The 19,621-nt window shown below is 41.3% G+C and overlaps 1 protein-coding gene across 12 annotated transcripts in view; it reads right to left on the reverse strand.

Annotated features, from left to right (window-relative positions):
• LOC133621664 (sodium channel and clathrin linker 1-like) overlaps positions 1-15,008 on the reverse strand; it is a 106,947-nt gene extending 91,939 nt beyond the window's left edge. For 9 of the 12 annotated variants that reach the window (XM_061983905.1, XM_072916070.1, XM_072916067.1 and 6 more), the window contains exons 1-3: positions 14,960-15,008; positions 14,812-14,874; positions 14,652-14,727 (exon numbers count right to left, since the gene is read on the reverse strand). The gene's annotated coding sequence lies outside the window, so the exon portion shown is untranslated. Of the gene's footprint in view, positions 1-14,419; positions 14,538-14,651; positions 14,728-14,811; positions 14,875-14,959 lie in introns of all 12 variants that reach the window. The other 3 variants (XM_061983910.1, XM_061983904.1, XM_061983906.1) reach the window with 2 other exon arrangements.
• Between the last annotated feature and the right edge of the window lie 4,613 nt (positions 15,009-19,621).

Here is a 19,621-nt window from a genome sequence, read left to right on the forward strand (position 1 = left end):
TTACCAGGCCATATCGGCGCTAATTGTAAACAAGCAGTTCCGACTCAGTCACCACACAATCGGGCCCCTCAGAGTTCGGAAAACTAGGTAGCTCCTCTTTGGCGGAGGGCAACGTGGGGCTAAGTGGTTTTCCCTCTATTGATGATGATATTCAATCAGTGTTTTCTGCTGCCTGTGAACTAGCGCCATCAGACAAAACAGTGATTTTTCAGAACACAATGAGGACAGGCGAAAGCGACAGTTTGTTTTTCACCACCGTGGTAGCAGGGGACAAAGTCAAGGTTCAGGGGATGTTAGATAGTGGGTCCATGGCCACTTCTCTGCGCGCAGATCTTGTACCTCAGTTGAGGGAGGCGGGAGTAGTGGGTGGCGATTTAATATCCTCTACAGACATTGTTCTCGTTGGGCGTGGTGGGAAGCAGACAGAGCCAGTGGGGATTTGTGAGATGAAACTCAGACTGTTTGACTCTGACTATCTTGTTCCAGTGCTGATTATTGACGGACAGGTAGACGAAATGATTGTGGGCACTAATCTTCTGAAACCGATCATCAAAAGATTTAAGTCTGATGAGGCTTATTGGCGTATAGTGGGCAAATCTGATTCGCCGCAGCAGCAAGAGACCAGTGAGTTTATTCGGTTTCTGGCTAATCTGGAAAGGTGGAGGGGGGACAAGATTCCAGACAGAGTGGGGACAGTCAAACTTAAACAGGCAGTAACATTGGAGCCTATGAGTGAACATGTTGTGTGGGGCCGCCTTCCCAAAGAGACTAAACTCTCAGTTGGCAGTACTGTTATCGTGGAGCCAAGTTCATCACGTTGTGTGCCCCGTAACATACTAGTCGGTAGAGTAGTGACTCCGTTGTGGGGAGATGGTTGGGTCCCCGTGAAAATAATCAACCCAACTACATCCACATTGACTTTGCGAAGAAATGCAAAAGTGGCAGATGTTTCCCCGTGCATCGCATTGGAGGATTTTGATGATGGTATCGAACATACTGTTCACCAAAATGTGGTGAGAGTTAACAGTGACGACTGTCAAGGCAGTTTGACAGCGCAGAGTTCGGTGAGCGGTAGTGTGATAAGAGGGGATTCTAGGCTCGAGGGTCTGGGTCTTCGGAGTTTGTCAGTGAATGAATGTGACATATCTCCAGCTTGGAAAGAGAAATTGACTGATTTGATTGTGAAGTACGAAAGTGTGTTCTCCAGACACACTTTGGATTGTGGGGAGGTTACTGGCTTTTGTCACCGTATTCGACTGACTGATGACCGCCCCTTTAGGTTGCCTTATCGGAGGCTCTCTCCGGCACACTACCAGAAGTGGAGAGAGACTCTGGATGAGATGGAAGAACGGGATATAATCAGAAAGTCAAGTAGTGAGTACGCTTCACCTTTGGCATTGTGTTGGAAGAAAGATGGTAACCTCAGAGTGTGCAAAGATTTTCGCTGGTTAAACGCCCGCACAGTCAAAGACGCTCATCCTCTGCCTCATCAGGCGGATGTGCTGGCGGCGCTGGGGGGTAATGCCTTTTTCAGCATGCTTGATCTGACATCGGGCTATTACAATGTGCCACTCCACGAGGATGATAAGAAATATACTGCCTTTTCGTCACCTCTGGGGTTGCATGAGTACAATCGCATGCCTCAGGGCCTCTGTAATAGTCCAGCAACTTTTATGAGGATGATGCTCACCATCTTTGGTGATCAGAACTTCATGTCTTTGCTTTGCTACCTTGACGATGTGTTGGTCTTTGGCAGGACGGAGCAGCAGAGTCTGGAAAGGCTGGAGGTAGTTTTCAAGCGTTTGCAGCAGCACAACCTGAAGCTCTCTCCGGCTAAATGTAAATTATTGCGGAGATCTGTAAAGTTTTTGGGGCATGTGGTTTCTCAGGAGGGGATATCCACTGATTCAGACAAAGTGCGGGCCATTGTGAGCGTGAGTGAGTCCGACATGATGGACAGTGATGGTGTCACACCGTCAGTTGATAAGTTGCGCTCGTTCCTTGGCATGGTAATATATTATCAACATTTCATTGAGAACTGCTCTATGATGGCTAAGCCGCTTTTTCAACTTCTCTCAGGGGGTAAACAGCCACGTGGGGCTCGTGGTAAACTGCGTCGAAAAGCTGTACGCAGGCTTACTCCTGCCGATTGGAATGAGGAGTGTAAGCAGGTTTTCGAAGCTCTGAAGCAGGCTCTTGTTGACCAGGTTTTGCTAGCCCATCCGGATTTTTCTAAGCCTTTTATTCTGTCTGTCGATGCATCCACCGGCGGATTAGGGGCTGTACTTTCACAAGTTCAGGATGGCTATGACATAGCTAGGCCTGTTGCCTTTGCTAGCAAGTCATTGAATCATGCTCAGTCTAAGTACCCAGCTCATAGACTTGAGTTCCTTGCAATGAAGTGGGCCATTCATGATAAGTTCAGTCATTGGCTGCAGGGACAGAAATTTACTGTGTGGACGGATAACAATCCGCTCAAATACATACTGTCGAAACCAAAACTGGATGCATGCGAGCACAGGTGGGTGTCTAAACTGGCTCCATTTGATTTCGACATCCAGTATCTTCCTGGACCCAAGAATACCGTGGCCGATGCTCTGAGCAGAGAGCCTTTTGTGAGGTGTAAGGTAATGCATAGGTTGACGAGAACTCCTTATGATGTTTTGTTAAGAGAGGCGAGTGGTGTTTTAGGGCCCCAAGTGCAGGATATGTTTCATCTGTCCTGTGAGCGCCCAGGAAGGAGTGAGCAGCCTCAAGCTAACTCCAGTTCCTCTATAGTCTGTGGGGGCGAAGCTTGTGTTGCAGGTAAGATTACAAGACAGGAAGTGTCCGCAGTATTAGATGCGCATTGTCACTGGGAGGATGGTGTTTCGGTGAGGGCCATCTCTCAGATGCAGCAATTAGAACAAGTGGCAGCGATGGGTCAGACCCCATTGCCCGTTTTCACTCATGAAGAACTGCACAAATTGCAGTTTCAGGACCCTGTGTTGAGTAGAGTACGGTTCTTTGTGGACCGAGGTCACCGTCCCTCTCGCAGGGAGAGAGTTCAGGAGTCTGAGGAGACTAACAGGACATTGAGGCAGTGGGGAAAACTCACAACCCGGCTGGGTGTGATTTATCGTGTGTCCAAGCATCTGGTGAGCAAAAAGAAAATTTTCCAGTATGTCGTTCCAGTTGCTCTGAGGAGTCGAGTGTTGAAGGGCTTGCATGATGATGCTGGTCATCAGGGTCAGCAGCGCACTTTGTGGCTCGCTAGACAACGCTTCTATTGGGACACAATGGCTGCTGATGTCAAGTTGTATGTCACTCAGTGTAAGAGATGTGTGTTGAGCAAAGCTCCAGAACCGGAAGCCAGAGCTCCACTATTGTCTATTGTGACTACTGCCCCGATGGAGTTGGTATGTGTTGATTTTTGGTCAGCAGAGGATGTTAATAACAAGTCTGTTGATGTGCTGGTAGTCACCGATCATTTCACTAGGGTAGCTTGTGCCTATCCCTGCTCTAACCAGACTGCTAAAACTGTTGCTCGGGTGCTGTGGAATAATTTTTTTCCTGTGTATGGATTTCCAGCACGCCTTCATTCGGACCAAGGGGCTAATTTCGAAAGTTCGCTAATAGCTGAGCTTTTATTGTTGGCCGGGGTTGAAAAGTCGCATACCACGCCGTACCACCCTATGGGGAACGGCCAGGCTGAGCGATTTAACCGCACCCTGGGTTCGATGATTCGAGCTCTACCGCCACGCTTAAAAACAAAATGGCCTCAGATGCTGACTTCACTGACTTTTGCATATAATTGCACAGTTCATGAAACCACGGGGTTTCCGCCATTTTTCTTGATGTTTGGTCGCACTCCTCGATTGCCTGTCGATGTGATGTTTGAGAGCGTTCTCTTAGATGGAGAGACCGTGGACGTGGACAAGTATGTTCAGTCTCTGGGAAAAGATCTGAGGGAAGCAATGACATTAGCTCAGAAACATATCAGCAAACGACAGGCCAAGCAAGCTGAAGTGTATAACCGAAAGACAAAAGGATTCTCCGTAGAAGAAGGTGACAGAGTTTTGCTAGCGAACAAGGGAGAGAGAGGGAAAAAGAAATTATCAGATCGTTGGGAGAGTGCAGTATATGTGGTTGTAAGCAAGAACGACGAACTTCACACATACAGCATTTGACATCCGGTCACTGGCCGGATCAAGACAGTTCACAGAAATTTGATCATGCCGGTTAAGTTCTTGCCGCTTCCTTCGCGGGAGGAATCTGATGAGGAAGTTGAGTTTCCTGTCCTCAGTGATAGTCAGAGTCAACAGTCTGGGGGTTCGTTGGGCCAGGAAGAGCAGAGTGATGCCAGGACTGCACGTTGGGTATCTGGTCTTTCTGAGTCGCTAGTAGAGGGGGAGGCTGACCTTTCTGTTTTGTCAGATTTACCTGAGGGTCACAGTGAAGGACAGCGGGTCGATAGTGGGGATGCCAGTGGTTCTCCCGAAATAATCGAGGCTAGTTCAGGTAATTTTCAGCCGCTTGACCATTCATTTGATACTTGTGCTGTGTCTGGGGTAAGAGATTTTGCATACTCAGTTGCGACTTCGTGTGTGGATTCTGTTGCTGCGAGCGAGTCTCAGACAGTAGTTACTGTGCAGGAGGGGGGTTCTGTGAGTTCTCTGAGAAGTGGACTCCGCACAAGATTAGGTAGATTAGTTAGGCCGGTAAATAGGCTTATCCAAGTTATGTCCACACAGAAAGTTGAGGTTAGGGGTTAGAGACTTCCATCTTTAAGGATGAGTTTTTTTCCCCTTCTGTCTTCTTCGCTTCTTTTGTTTTTATAATGAGAGGAGTTATTGTAATGCTGACAGAATTTTCATTTTTCCTAAAAACATGAAAACAAATTCCAGTGTTTATAGTATTGGGTACATATTGCTGGCACTATGTATTTCTAAAGCCTTAAAATGTGTATATGGCACTTTTTCCTATGGTTGAGTAAGAGACTGATCACCTAGTGCTCATCCTAATCCTGAGTTGGATAGTTTTATTAACTGGATAGGCTGGTTTATGAGTTTGTAATGAGGGAATTACATAGTGGTACCTGAAGGTACTAAATGTACAATTTTTTTTTGCTGTGTCGTATTATTAAAGCTGTGAGTCTTGTTCATTTTATAGCGCAAAACAGTGGGGGTGAATGTAATAGTGTGATGTTGTTGCGCTATATTATGAACTAGACAGGGTATTATATTTATTTTGAAGTAACGCTTTTATTTTGAAGAACCGGATGTCCGGTGCGGGAAGTGTCTTTGTGTCATGTCTGTATTATCATGTTTTGTTTTAAGTCATGTTTTGTTTAGTTTCTGTCTTTTCACTCCCTTGTCTGGTCACCATAGCAACCATTATTTTCACCTGTCACGTCACGCACCTGTTTCACGTTTTGAGTCACGCACCTGCTTTCACTAATCATGTCCATAGTATTTAAGTTAATTAATTTTCTGTTGTTCGGCCTGACGACCTCACCCCATATATGCTTCTACACACCACATTTATGCTCCGTCCATTGTTTCATGTCCATGTTCACGCTGCTCCTTTTTTGTCCAAGCCAAGTAAGTTTTTGTTCCATGTTTATAATCTTTTTGTTTTTCATAGTTTATTCTCCGCCACTGTGCGTGCTTTTCATTTGTACTTTTTGCTCATAGTCTTTTGGTTTCATAGTTTATTATCCGCCACTGTGCGCGTTTTCGTTTGTACTTTTTTTTGATATATTAAATAAATCATGTACCTCCATTCCCGTCTCGCCCGTCCGTGCCAACTTTCCGCTGCATCCCGGAAAAGCACACACCCAAGATCAAGTCGTGACACTTTGCTGTTTTTCGATTGCTTTACTTCCTCTTCCTTCGGACTTCTGAACGAGAAGGTAATAGTTCTCCATTGCTCCGTGTTTCTTCATATTGTAAATAGTCTTCCTAAACGTTCCTAGATACTTGAAAAGTTAACTCAGTATTGTTGTGGGTACAAGTGATGTGTTGTTTTGAGTAATTTTTATGCACAATTTCGGTTATTTAGAAGTAGAGCGTCGACTGTGTAAATTGTTTGATAGTACTTACGCGTGGTGTTTGCATTACACAGGAGCAGATATCACTCCGCCAGAAAGTTGAGACCTGTGTGTGTGTTTTGTGTTTCCAACACAGGTATGTGGATTTGTGCATTATTATTTTGTAAGAAAACGTTTTTGTTAATGTAATTTAATTTATTATTATTTTTATATGAATGAATGAATGTTACTTCCTCTTCCTTCGGACTTCTGAACGAGAAGGAGCAGATATCACTCCGCCAGAAAGTTGAGACCTGTGTGTGTGTTTTGTGTTTCCAACACAGGTTTCCAATAAATACTGAACCGACGGCATGGTGAAGTGTCTTTTATTTAAAAAAATTACACAACGCAGAAGAAGACTCACTACATATGTAAGGATGCACTTTAATTCTTTCAAAGTAAATTAAAAAATTACTGTTTTTCAAGCTAAATGTACTTAATTACTTTAAAATATTTAATCTATATTCATATGACAATATGTTGTATTTATTTGACTTTCTTTTGTATTTTTTGACTTCTTGTGTTTGACTAGTTAGTAATTGTATGCTTTGTTTTGGATTTATTTAACTTTATTATGTATTTGACTTTTTTTGTACTTTAATTTTTTATATATTTTACTTTATTTTGTGTGTTTTTAACTTTATTTTATATATCTTTGACTTTATTATGTATTTATTAGAAATGTCCGATATTATCGGCCGATAAATGCGTTAAAATGTAATAACGGAAATGTTCGGTATCTTTTTTTATTTTTTTATTATCGGTATCGTTTTTTGTTTTGTTTTTTTTTATTAAATCAACATAAAAAACACAAGATACACTTACAATTAGTGCACCAACCCAAAAAACCTCCCTCCCCCATTTACACTCATTCACACAAAAGGGTTGTTTCTTTCTGTTATTAATATTCTGGTTCCTACATTATATATCAATATATATCAATACAGTCTGCAAGGGATACAGTCCGTAAGCACACGATTGTGCGTTCTGCTGGTCCACTAATAGTACTAACCTTTAACAGTTAATTTGACTAATTTTCATTGATTACTAGTTTCAATGTAACGGTTTTTATATTGTTTTACTTTCTTTTTTGTTCAAGAAAATGTTTTAAATGTATTTATCTTATTTTATTTTATTAATTTTTTTTAAAAGTACCTTATCTTCACCATACATGGTTGTCCAAATTAGGCATAATAATGTGTTAATTCCACGACTGTATATATCGGTTGATATCGGTATCGGTTGATATCGGAATATCGGATATCGGCAAAAAGCCATTATCGGACATCCCCAGTATTTATGTCTACTATATTTTGTATTTATTTGACGAAGTACTGTTAATTTACTGTTTCTAAAGTTAAATGTAGTTAATTATTTAAAATTATTAATTTGTATCTATTTGACTTAATTTTCTACTTCTTTGACTTTCAATTGTATTTATTTGACTCTTTATAATTATTTGATTTGATTTTGGATTTATTTAACTTTTTTGTATTTGACTTTGTTGTGTATTGTATTAATTCGACTTCATGCTTATGTAACTTCACTTTGGATTCAATTGACTTCATTTTGTATTTGACTTTTTTAATTATTTTACTTTAATTTGTATTTATTTAGCTTTTTGCCTTCATTTTGTATTTTTGTATTTTTACTTTATTTTGTATCGATGTTTTCTAGTTGTTTACAGGAGGTACAATTGATGGCCTTCTACAGCTTGATTTTAAAATGACAAAGTTAAATATTATTCATGTAGCAGCTTAATGAGCATCACAGTTACGGTATAAAAACAGTACTACCTTAACTTACTTGTTATATTAAGTTAGCATTGCTCATTGAAGTTAATTATAATCAATTAAATCTGTGCTTTCCCTCACAGCCCCGAAAAACCCCACAATTTTAACATGTAACATGCCTTTTATCTTAATATACTTGTATTTCTGAATAAAATAGTAATCTCAATTGTCTTAATTATTAGCACATATTTAAAAATACATCAATTTGGATTTAAAAGCTGACGGCTAAATGAGAATGTGTACAATTCATAATCTAAATTGGTTGACTAATTGCTAAAATATTTGATTAATCGTTAATATAGTCAACTAATCGTTAAGATAGTTGAATAATTGCTAAGATAGTTAACTAATAGTCTATCTGAACGATGACTATGTTGCAGCTTTAATCAAGAAGCCACTTAATTTGATCTTTTGGCAAAACATCGCCTCTCCTCCAGTTTCCCGCGTCTTCCCTCCTGCTCGCTTGAGCATCAGCACGCGTGAATTAATGGAGTAGCCAAACGCAAGCTGGTCCTCATCAGTCTGAAATTGAATATTAACTCACCTGCAGTGTGCTTAGTCATCCCAGGTGCTACTAAATCTTACTTTGACTTCATAGCACAGGCTGTGATGGATGCAAATGTGGCTAAAGTGTGTGTGTGTGTGTTGATGATCGTGAAAGTATGGTGATGATGGATATGACAGACATGGGACAGACGGGTGAGCTGTGAGAGGCAGACCTGATAATGATAATATTTATCTGGGTTAAGTGGCATGGCTTCTTATGCTTCATTACAAACAGAAAACCGCCTATATCGTCTTCCATTGCGTTCTATCACTTCCTCTCCTGACATGAAGGCAGTTCACAAAGATGGAATGAAAACATATATATATATATATATATATATATATATATATATGCCGAAGCTTGTCTATGCCTTCCAGATTGGTCTTTGAGCTCAGCAGTTATGTCTGTTCAAATTAGCGATGAACGTCCATATTTATCTTTCATGACGGCCACCAGACGTCACTCTGTAGGCCAACATGGCGAGTGGCTGCACGTTTTTAAAACTGGAGCTGATGAAATTAACAACAAAAGTACCACAGATAACTTCCATACATCATCTCAAGAGTTGTCACATTGTCTTGAAGCTAAAAAGGACACTTTATGAAGTGAAGTGAATTATATTTATATAGCGCTTTTCTCTAGTGACTCAAAGCGCTTTACACAGTGAAACCCAATATCTAAGTTACATTTAAACCAGTGTGGGTGGCACTGGGAGCAGGTGGGTAAAGTGTCTTGCCCAAGGACACAACGGCAGTAACTAGGATGGCGGAAGCGGGGATCGAACCTGGAACCCTCAAGTTGCTGGCACGGCCGCTCTACCAACCGAGCTATACCGCCCCAATTTATAAGTTGTTTTTCTTTTCTAGATGGCGCCGCAGTAGACTTAGACTTCCTTTTTATTGTCATTCAAATTTGAACTTTACAGCACAGATGAGAACGAAATTTCGTTACATACGCTCATGGTAGTGCAGGATAAAAAAGCAATAAGGTGCATATATATAAATAAATAAATATATATAAATAATATATAGGCAGCACGGTGTCAGAGGGGTTAGTGCGTCTGCCTCACAATACGAAGGTCCTGAGTAGTCCTGGGTTCAATCCCGGGCTCGGGATCTTTCTGTGTGGAGTTTGCATGTCCTCCCCGTGACTGCGTGGGTTCCCTCCGGGTACTCCGGCTTCCTCCCACCTCCAAAGACATGCACCTGGGGATAGGTTGATTGGCAACACTAAATTGGCCCTAGTGTGTGAATGTGAGTGTGAATGTTGTCTGTCTATCTGTGTTGGCCCTGCGATGAGGTGGCGACTTGTCCAGGGTGTACCCCGCCTTCCGCCCGATTGTAGCTGAGATAGGCTCCAGCGCCCCCCGCGACCCCGAAGGGAATAAGTGGTAGAAAATGGATGGATGGATGGATGGATGGAAATAATATATATATATATATATATATATATATATATATATATATATATATATATATATATATAAAATAAATAAATATATATAAATAAATAAATAGATTACTGTACAGATAAATATATTGCACTTTTTCACATGCGTTCACGTTTATGGATGCATGTTATATTGTCTTTTTTATTCCAGCGAGTTAATCCATTTTTGGGGGGAGTTGAGGGGATCATTTAATTATGATGCATTCAAGAGTCTTACGGCTTGAGGGAAGAAGCTGTTACAGAACCTGGAGGTTCTGCTTCGGAGGCTGCGGAACCTCTTTCTAGAGTCCAGCAGTGAAAACAGTCCTTGGTGGGGGTGGGAGGAGTCTTTGCAGATTTTCTGAGCCTTGGTCAGGCAGCGGCATTTTGCGATCCCCTGGATAGGAGGAAGAGGAGTCCTGATGATCTTTTCCGCCGTCCTCACCACTCTCTGGAGAGACTTCCAGTCTGAGGCACTGCAGGCTCCAGTCCAGACAGAGATGCAGTTGGTCAGCAGGCTCTCTATAGTGTAGAATGTGGTGAGAATGGGGGGAGGGAGCTGTGCTCTTTTCATCCGACGCAAAAAGTGCATGCGCTGCTGAGCTCTTTTTACAAGAGCTCTGTTGTGTAGGGACCAGGTTATATTGTCAGTTATCTGCACCCCCAGGAACTTGGTGCTGCTTACTATCTCCACCGCTGTGCCGTTGATGTAGAGTGGAGCGTGGCTGGACTGCAGGTCGCAGGAGCTCTGCATGTTTTTTTCCCTTTGGTTCGGGTCCCTTTGGGACTGTGCAACAAGGGGTAGCAGTTTTGTGATTTCTGAACTGCTTTTTGGTGCTTTTTTCTTGGACTTTTGGTCATGGCTTGGCTGCTGGCTCTCCAACACCGAAGTCCGCATCTCTAGTGGAGATGTGGAGGAATAGACGACGTTGCGGAGCTGGCATTGCGCATCGGAATCGTGGAGTTTCACAGGGTCTTGGCTGGATGAGCCTCTCTGGGACATTTTGGTCTCCCTGTACAGATTCTCGCTCATTCGCAGAGGGTAGACGTGTAACAACAGCAAGAGCGCAATCTGAGCTGGATTTTAGTTCAGCTGTGTTTGTTAGCTTAGCAGCAGCTGTTTGCGGACAGTGACAGCAGCTCCATTAAATATTTTCACTGGATTTTATTACTTCTAGTTAATAAAGAGAATACATGTGATTACATCTTCTTGTCCACAAACGGGGTATTGTAGGAAAGCAAGCTTGTCACTTCAATAATTGATTTATTGTTCATTATTCCTTCGTAGTAGTAGTGTGTATGTGTGCGTGTGTATAGCATGTTTGCTGTGTGATGTTGCCTCTTTCTATTTGATATCAAGTTCATTTTAGTATAGTGCTGGTTGTTGCTTTAAATAGTAAAAATATACTCCCTGCATTGACCTTGATGTGCTTCTGACGCTGTCATGTTGGCATACAACCACATCAAAACTAGCGTGCCACGTTACATCAAATGTATCGGTAACTGTGCTGTAACATACAAAAAAGTAATTGTTTAGATTACTTGTTACTAGTAAAAGTAATGGCGTTACTATTATAACTGATAATAGCATAAATTAATTGCAATTGCAGTAAGAAACATCACAAAGGGCTTCCTTATTGTCTGCTGTCTGCTCTGTCGTCTGTATCTTATCAACCTTGCACATATTTGTTATTTAAGCACTTGTTTATATTTTTAGTTAATCGTTGAGGACTTGAATGATACAATAGACATAAATCCCAACTTGGTTCCTCACTGACATGACAGAAGAGAAAATAATCAATATTATGAATTAATGTAAATCCAAGACCTCAACTGTTTGTAATGGAATTGCAAGTCCACAGCACAGAAACTAATAGTGTAAAACCAAATAATCAAACGACAGGTAAGAGTATAATGAATTCAAATAAAACAAACCATAAATCAAATATGCAATCAATCTGACTTAAGCTAAGCCTGTACGCCTATAACCCTCACACCATTGCACGTGGCCCGAATAAATAAATAAAACTTATCTTCCCATTGGCACAAGTTTACGGCATACTTGCCAACCCTCCGGATTTTTCCGGGAGACTCCCGAATTTCAGTGCCCCTCCCGTAAATCTCCCGGGGCAACCATTCTCCCGATTTTCACGCAGACAACAATATTGGGGGCGTGCCGTGATGGCACTGCCTTTAGCGTCCTCTACAACCTGTCGCCGCGTCCGCTTTTTCTCCATACATACAGCGTGCCGGCCAAGTCACATGTTTTATGCGGCTTCTACAGACACACGTAAGTGACTGCAAAACATACTTGATCAACAGCCATGCAGGTCACACTGAGGGTGGCCGTATAAACAACTTTAACACTGCTACAAATATGCGCCACACTGTGAACCCACACCAAACAAGAATGACAAACACATTTTGGGAGAACATCCGCACCGTAACACAACATAAACACAACAGAACAAATACCCAGAATCCCTTGCAGCCCTAACTTTTAAATAATAAATGATAAATGGGTTATACTTGTATAGCGCTTTTCTACCTTTAAGGTACTCAAAGCGCTTTGACAGTATTTCCACATTCACCCATTCACACACTGATGGCGGGAGCTGCCATGCAAGGCGCTAACCAGCAGCCATCAGGAGCAAGGGGTGAAGTGTCTTGCCCAAGGACCCAAACCCCGCCCCCTCCAACCCCGCCCACCTTAACCCCGCCCCGCCCCCCCACACCTCAACCCCCCGCCGCCATCTCCCGAATTCGGAGGTCTCAAGGTTGGCAAGTATGGTTTGCGGTGGGAAAAACAGTGATAAATAGTGCGCTATATCTTGCACTCCTCCCTGTGGGCAGGTATCATGACATTGGTAAAAAGCAGTGGCGGGCCGTGCGTTTCCCACCTAGGCCTTCAGTGATGTCCGACTTCAATGATTACCTCTCAAAATACCATAATTTATGTCACCACATGACCATTGCTGGAGAAATACTATACAGAAACACATTTACGCACTGCTGTGCATTGAGTCACCACCAACAATATACAAAACAGGCGCATTTACAAATCAATAAGCCTGCATCAGCAATTAAACATATCTTATGTGGTACTGTCAAAATTAAAATTGCAAAAAACATTAAATGTGAAAAAATTAAGAAAAACATTTTTTGAACTTACAATCTGTAGCACCCATTCGAGCTTCCGGGGTTGGCTGACATCGTCTCACAAGATGTATCTCTTTAAATATCCTTCTTGAAAATGGCCTTGCAAATATATTAGACTTAGACCTAGACTTTGACTTCCTTTTTATTGTCATTCAAATTTGAACTTTACATTACAGATAAGAAAGACATTTTGCTGCATTAGCTCATGGTAGAGCAGGATAAAAAAACAATAAGGTGCATATATAAATAAATAAATAGGTTACTGTACAGATAAATATATTGCACTTTTTCATATGCATCCACGTTTATGGATGTATGTTGTATTGTCTTTTTTATTCCAGCGAGTTAATCCATTTTGGGGGGAGTTGAGGGGATAATTATGATGTATTCAAGAGTCTTACGGCCTGAGGGAAGAAGCTGTTATAGAACCTGGAGGTTCTGCTTCGGAGGCTGTGTGTTGTCTTGTCTAATGTGTGTATGTATGTGTGTGTTTTGTCTCGTCTTGTCTCATAGTAACAGTGGTACTATTGTATTGTTAGTGTACAGGAGCTTTTCTTGTTTTTGTTTGTATAGTATTGTTCTTGTATTATATTGTTTATGTTAAATGTGGAGTGAGTGAGAGGGGTTGGGATAGTATAAGCATTTGCTTCATCCAACCCCTTTTCAAGTCTTGCATAAATGTCTCTGCCAAAATGTAAAAAAAAAAAAATGTGTGTTGTTGTACTGTGCAGGTTTGAAATAAATAAGTCAATTCAATTCTAATAATAAAAGATGCCGACGAGGCGTGTTCGCTGAGTTCTTTAAGTTTACTCCACAGCGTGCTCATCAAAAACAAGCTGAACGGGGCTACTGCCCATGCTCTTCAGTACTATGGCATGCTGGGTAATGGCGTTCTTATGCTACCTCGTTCATAACATCACAATATATATCTGCCTTAGGCCAGCTAGAAGGCCTTACTGACAACAACTCGTGATCTGATTGGCTATCGCAACTGTCTTGTCAAATGTTTGTGTCCGTTCACTTATAGTGCACAGACACCCGCATTGTTGATTCTGAAGGCTTCGGGCAGATTTGGTACAGCATGGCAACATAAGCTAGCTGAATTCTGATTGGATAAAAACTCTATAACTTAAAAACAACAGCGCTGGAAGGAGCATAAAATGACATGAAGAGAATATGAATACTTTTAGATATTTGGGGAAGGTAAATTTAACATCTTTAATTATGATCATGATTTCAGGTTATGTTAGGCCAGCAGAGAAGGTCTTGCTGGCCCTGACGGCACACCACTGGTAAAAAGCAACACAATTCAACAAATACATTAATACTGTACACTAAAACATAATCTGAAAATACACATTATCAAAATAACGTTTTTAAAACCAGGCCTGCCAGCTAATACTGGAGGCTGGAGAGACTGACCGGGTAACTGGAAGCTATAGGGGTAGTAAAAGTGTGAATGACTGCGATGAGGTGGCGACTTGTCCAGGGTGTACCCCGCCTACCACCCGAATGCAGCTGAGAAAGGCTCCAGCACCCCCTGTGACCCCGAAAGGGATAAGCGGTAGAAAATGGATGGATGGAAGTTTGAATGAGCCATATGGACTCGAATGCAGCAACCATGTATACAATTCAAATGACATGTTCCCCATACCTGAAACTGCTACTACTGGTCACCAATCACACAATACACTTCAGGGCTACAACCAGAGCTTTAAATCTCAAACACACTGTGAAAGGGGTGCACATATTAGTACAATTGAATAATCAAAATGGAGTAACCCAACTAAGGTAATTCTAAAAGCTACACTTACCACAATATCAGGCAGGCGGTGTATGTGCACAAAACTCCACACTTCTACCAGGGTATCGGGTCTCTATAAAAGTGGTATTTGCATTATTATTAAAATGCAGTGGTTGCAAACATGAAACAAAACTCATAAAACCAAAATCCACACCTACCCAGTAGCTAGCAGGTCTGCTCGCCAAACACTAAAAGTCAGGCTTTGGGGCAAAGGGAAGGCCGCAGGGCTTCCTCTCTTATTTATAGCCTCCCCAGGGCCCTAAAGGGCGACCAGTTCTAGCACCTGTCACATTATGATTTTTTTTCTACATTTGAAACAGTTCCTTGTGGTCTACAAAACATAAAATGGTGGTTCTTTGGCCAACATTTTGCACAAATTATGTTTTATAGACCATTTTCAAGCTGCTTTCTGACCGTCTCTACAAGATGCGTCGTTTTGTGGGTGGTCTTACTTACAGTGATGGGCAAGTTAGTTGGAAAACGTAGTAAGCTAAGCTACAAGTTACTCTCGATTAAAAGTAGCTCAGCTACGAGGGAAGCTATCTCAGAGAATTGTAGCAAGCTACACTACGAGTTCCACTGCAAAGCAGCTTGCTACATCAAATACAAACCCTGCACTCTTTTTTTACGAAGCCACACTGTTGTAACACGTGCTGAATGTGGCTTGGCATTGTCTTGCTGAAATAAGCAGGGGCGTCCATGAAAAAGACGGCGCTTAGATGGCAGCATATGTTGTTCCAAAACCTGTATGTACCTTTCAGCATTAATGGTGCTTTCACAGATGTGTAAGTTACCCATGCCTTGGGCACTAATGCACCCCCATACCATCACAGATGCTGGCTTTTGAACTTTGCGTCGATAACAGTTTGGATGGTTTGCTTCCCATTTGGTCCGGATGACACGATGTCGAATATTTCCAAAAACAATTTGAAATGTGGACTCGTCAGACCACAGAACACTTTTCCACTTTGCATGAGTCCATCTTAGATGATCTCGGGCCCAGAGAAGCCGGCGGCGTTTCTGGATGTTGTTTATAAATGGCTTTCGCTTTGCATAGTAGAGCTTTAACTTGCACTTACAGATGTAGCGACAAACTATATTTAGTGACAGTGGTTTTCTGAAGTGTTCCTGAGCCCATGTGGTGATATCCTTTAGAGATTGATGTCGGTTTTTGATACAGTGCCATCTGAGGGATCGAAGGTCACGGTCATTCAATGTTGGTTTCCGGCCATGCCGCTTACGTGGAGTGGCATGGCTTGTGGGGGCCCGGTTGCCGGTGGAGCGGTGGCGGTCTTCCCGTCCGGTTGCGGGGAGTCTCTGGGTCCCTCGGGCGGGGCATCTCGCCTTTCTGCCCGTGTGGTGTGTGGTCTCTCGCTGGCTTGTGGTCTGGCTGTCCCCTGCTTTTCTCGTGCCCTGTCCTCTGCCGGGTGCGTCTGTCTGCGGCCTGTCTGCGGTGCGGTGGGACGGGCTCTGGGGTTCCTGTCGCTGGCTGGCTTGGCTGCGTGGGGGCGGTGGTCCCTGGTTCCCTGGGCACCACACCTACTGTTTGTGGGTTGGGCTCTCGGGGGTGATGGGGCCGTGCTCTGGCTCCCACACACTCTGGGAGTCGAATATATTGTACATACAAATTCACATATGCTCACATACATACATACTGTACCTACGCTCCCACATACATACACAAATACAGTACATATTTACATACTTAAAGTTCGTACACCCACAAGCACATTCAATATACAAACATACACATACACATACTGTACATATACATTCACTGTACAAACACATATACACATCCTGTACATATACATTCATTGTACAAACACATATACACATTCTGTACATATACAAGTACATATGCATACTTACACTCATGCACATAATCACGTTTCATCAAACATATATTAACGTTGTTGCCCTAGGGTAAACTGGGTATAACACATGGCACACTGACAAAGCTTAACCTATTGTTACTATAACAATCTACAAGGTTAATGTAGGTTGCTTCTCTTTCTCCCCCTCCATTTTTCTGCATTCTTTCGTATGTCAAGTTATCATTACGTATATGTATTGTTGCACTTGAACAACTGTATTGTTGATAATAAAGGTAAAGTATTGGTAGTGTTCTTTATCAATAGCGCTATTTCTATTGGTATTTGTATTGATCCATTTGTAGTGTAATAATGCTCATTGTCATTTCTGTATTATTTTTTATTTTTCGCTTATTTGCTATTACTTTTACCATCATATTTGTACATGTCGTATTTGCTGATGTTGCTCTATTGTTGTTGTTGTTGTGTTTGCTGTTGTTGTTTTTGTCTCTCTGTCTAATCCCCCTCTTGTCCCCACAATTTCCCCCTCTGTCTTCTTTTTTCTCTCTTTCTATCCCCTCCTGCTCCGACCCGGCTGCACTAAATGATAATATAAATACATTTAATAAAGTCAAATACAAATAAGGCAACAAGAGAAGTATCCTACACTTCTCTTTTGTAAAGTAAATCTGAACAGCCGACATGGGCATCTACATCAACTATATGATTTGCCTGAGAAGCTGGACAGGACATAAAAAAAGAAAAAGAAAAAAGAAATCTCTAAATTTCTTGCAATTGCACTTTGAGAAACGTTGTTCTTAAACTGTTTAACTATTTGCTCACGCAGTTGTGGACAAAGGGGTGTACCTCACCCCATCCTTTCTTGTGAAAGACTGAGCATTTTTTGGGAAGCTGTTTTTATACCCAATCATGGCACCTACCTGTTCCCAATTAGCCTGCACACTTGTGGGATGTTCCAAATAAGTGTTTGATGAGCATTCTTCAACTTCATCAGTATTTATTGCCACCTTTCCCAACTTCTTTGTCACATGTTGCTGGCATCAAATTCTAAAGTTAATAATGATTATTTGCAAAAAAAAAAAATGTTTATCAGTTTGAACATCAAATATGTTGTCTTTGTAGCATATCCAACTGAATATGGGTTAAAAATGATTTGCAAATCATTGTATTCCGTTTATATTTACATCTAACACAATTTCCCAACTCATATGGAAACGGGGTTTGTATATAAATGTATAATTTAATGTACAACTTTCCACCAAAAAAAGGAACAAATGCTCAGTTTGATTGTTTATTATAAGAAACACAGACTAGAAACATGTCCTTTGTCTGGCTTTTTAATATTTTAACTGTCACGGCCCGGGCGCACACCAGTGTGCATTCATCTATGCGCTGCGCTGGGCGTACTTCCAAGAGCGCGCTGGGGCGCGTCACTCCGGCTGCAGCAAGCAGCTGCATCAATCAACCATCAGCAATCAACACACCTGTCGCTGATGAGGGGATCTGCCTTCATAAGCCAGTGCGAACCTGCATCCTGTGCCAGAACGTAGCTACCTGTCCTGTACAGCAAGCCGAACCTGTCAAGCACTATATATTCGTTCTCTCTCTGTTTCCCCCCCCTCCGTGTTCATTGTGCGTTGTCCTGTGTTGTGTCGTTCCAGCAGCATTTCCTGAATCAGCAGAATGGCTCACAGCCAAACAGAAAACAGATTACGGTATATTCTTCTGACAGAACCTTTATTTACAGTAAAATAACTAGCAGACTAACAGAGGTAAACACAAGCAATCTTTGTTGAAGAGGTTTGTTCCCAATAACTGCATTTTAAAACATCGTTTGATTTATGACTCCAGTATTTCAATGCACTGCACAAGCACGGGCAAACAAGAAGGCGAAAAATAAAACAAACACACACGAAATCATACCAAGTAAGGGCAATGCTTTAAGCAGAGGTCCCCAAACTTTTTGACTCGGGGGCCGCATTGGGTTAAAACAATTTGGCCGGGGGCCGGGCTGCATATATATATATATATATATATATATATATATATATATATATATGTATATATATATATATATATACATATACATATGTATATATATATATATATACATATACATACATATATATATATATATATATATATATATATATATATATATATATATATATATATATATATATATATATATATACACACATGTGAACATATATACACTTAAAGCATTGCCCTTACTTGGTATGATTTCGTGTGTGTTTGTTTTATTTTTCGCCTTCTTGTTTGCCCGTGCTTGTGCAGTGCATTGAAATACTGGAGTCATAAATCTATTGATTTGATAAAATGCAGTTATTGGGAACAAACCTCTTCAGCAAAGATTGCTTGTGTTGACCTCTGTTAGTCTGCTAGTTATTTTACTGTAAATAAAGGTTCTGTCAGAAGAATATACCGTAATCTGTTTTCTGTTTAGCTGTGCGCCGTTCTGCTGATTGATTTGCTTAATGAAGGTTGTATAATTAATTGAGGCTGGGAGACAAATGATCACTGAAACATTGATTGTGTCTTTTTTCTTTCAAAATAAGACACTTTTAGAGGGCAAGTTTCAGTGCTCACTGACACGGGAAACACTTTGTGTCACTTATTCTTGTGTCTGCATCTGATTAAGACATAACAACTAACAATTAAATCCATAATCAGCCTCACTGTTAGTAGTTTTTAAATATACTTAACATTAATCCTTTATAAACTGTACATGTGATGTTTGATGTAACATTTGAACATGTACAATACAATATTATTCCACAATTACCAGGGAAGATGATTATAATGCACCATCAAGAGGACAAATAATGCTAGCTAATGCAACAATTTTTTAAATCTGATTACTTACTTTGATGGCGCTTATTCACAGTTGCTTAAAAAACATTGCTCATTAAGTCCCTCCAATGCTGACAAAAATTGGCACTTATTTCATAGTTCTGGACCTAA

The sequence above is a fragment of the Nerophis lumbriciformis genome, linkage group LG25 (assembly GCF_033978685.3).
Source record: "Nerophis lumbriciformis linkage group LG25, RoL_Nlum_v2.1, whole genome shotgun sequence".
In the NCBI taxonomy this organism is placed as follows: domain Eukaryota; kingdom Metazoa; phylum Chordata; class Actinopteri; order Syngnathiformes; family Syngnathidae; genus Nerophis; species Nerophis lumbriciformis.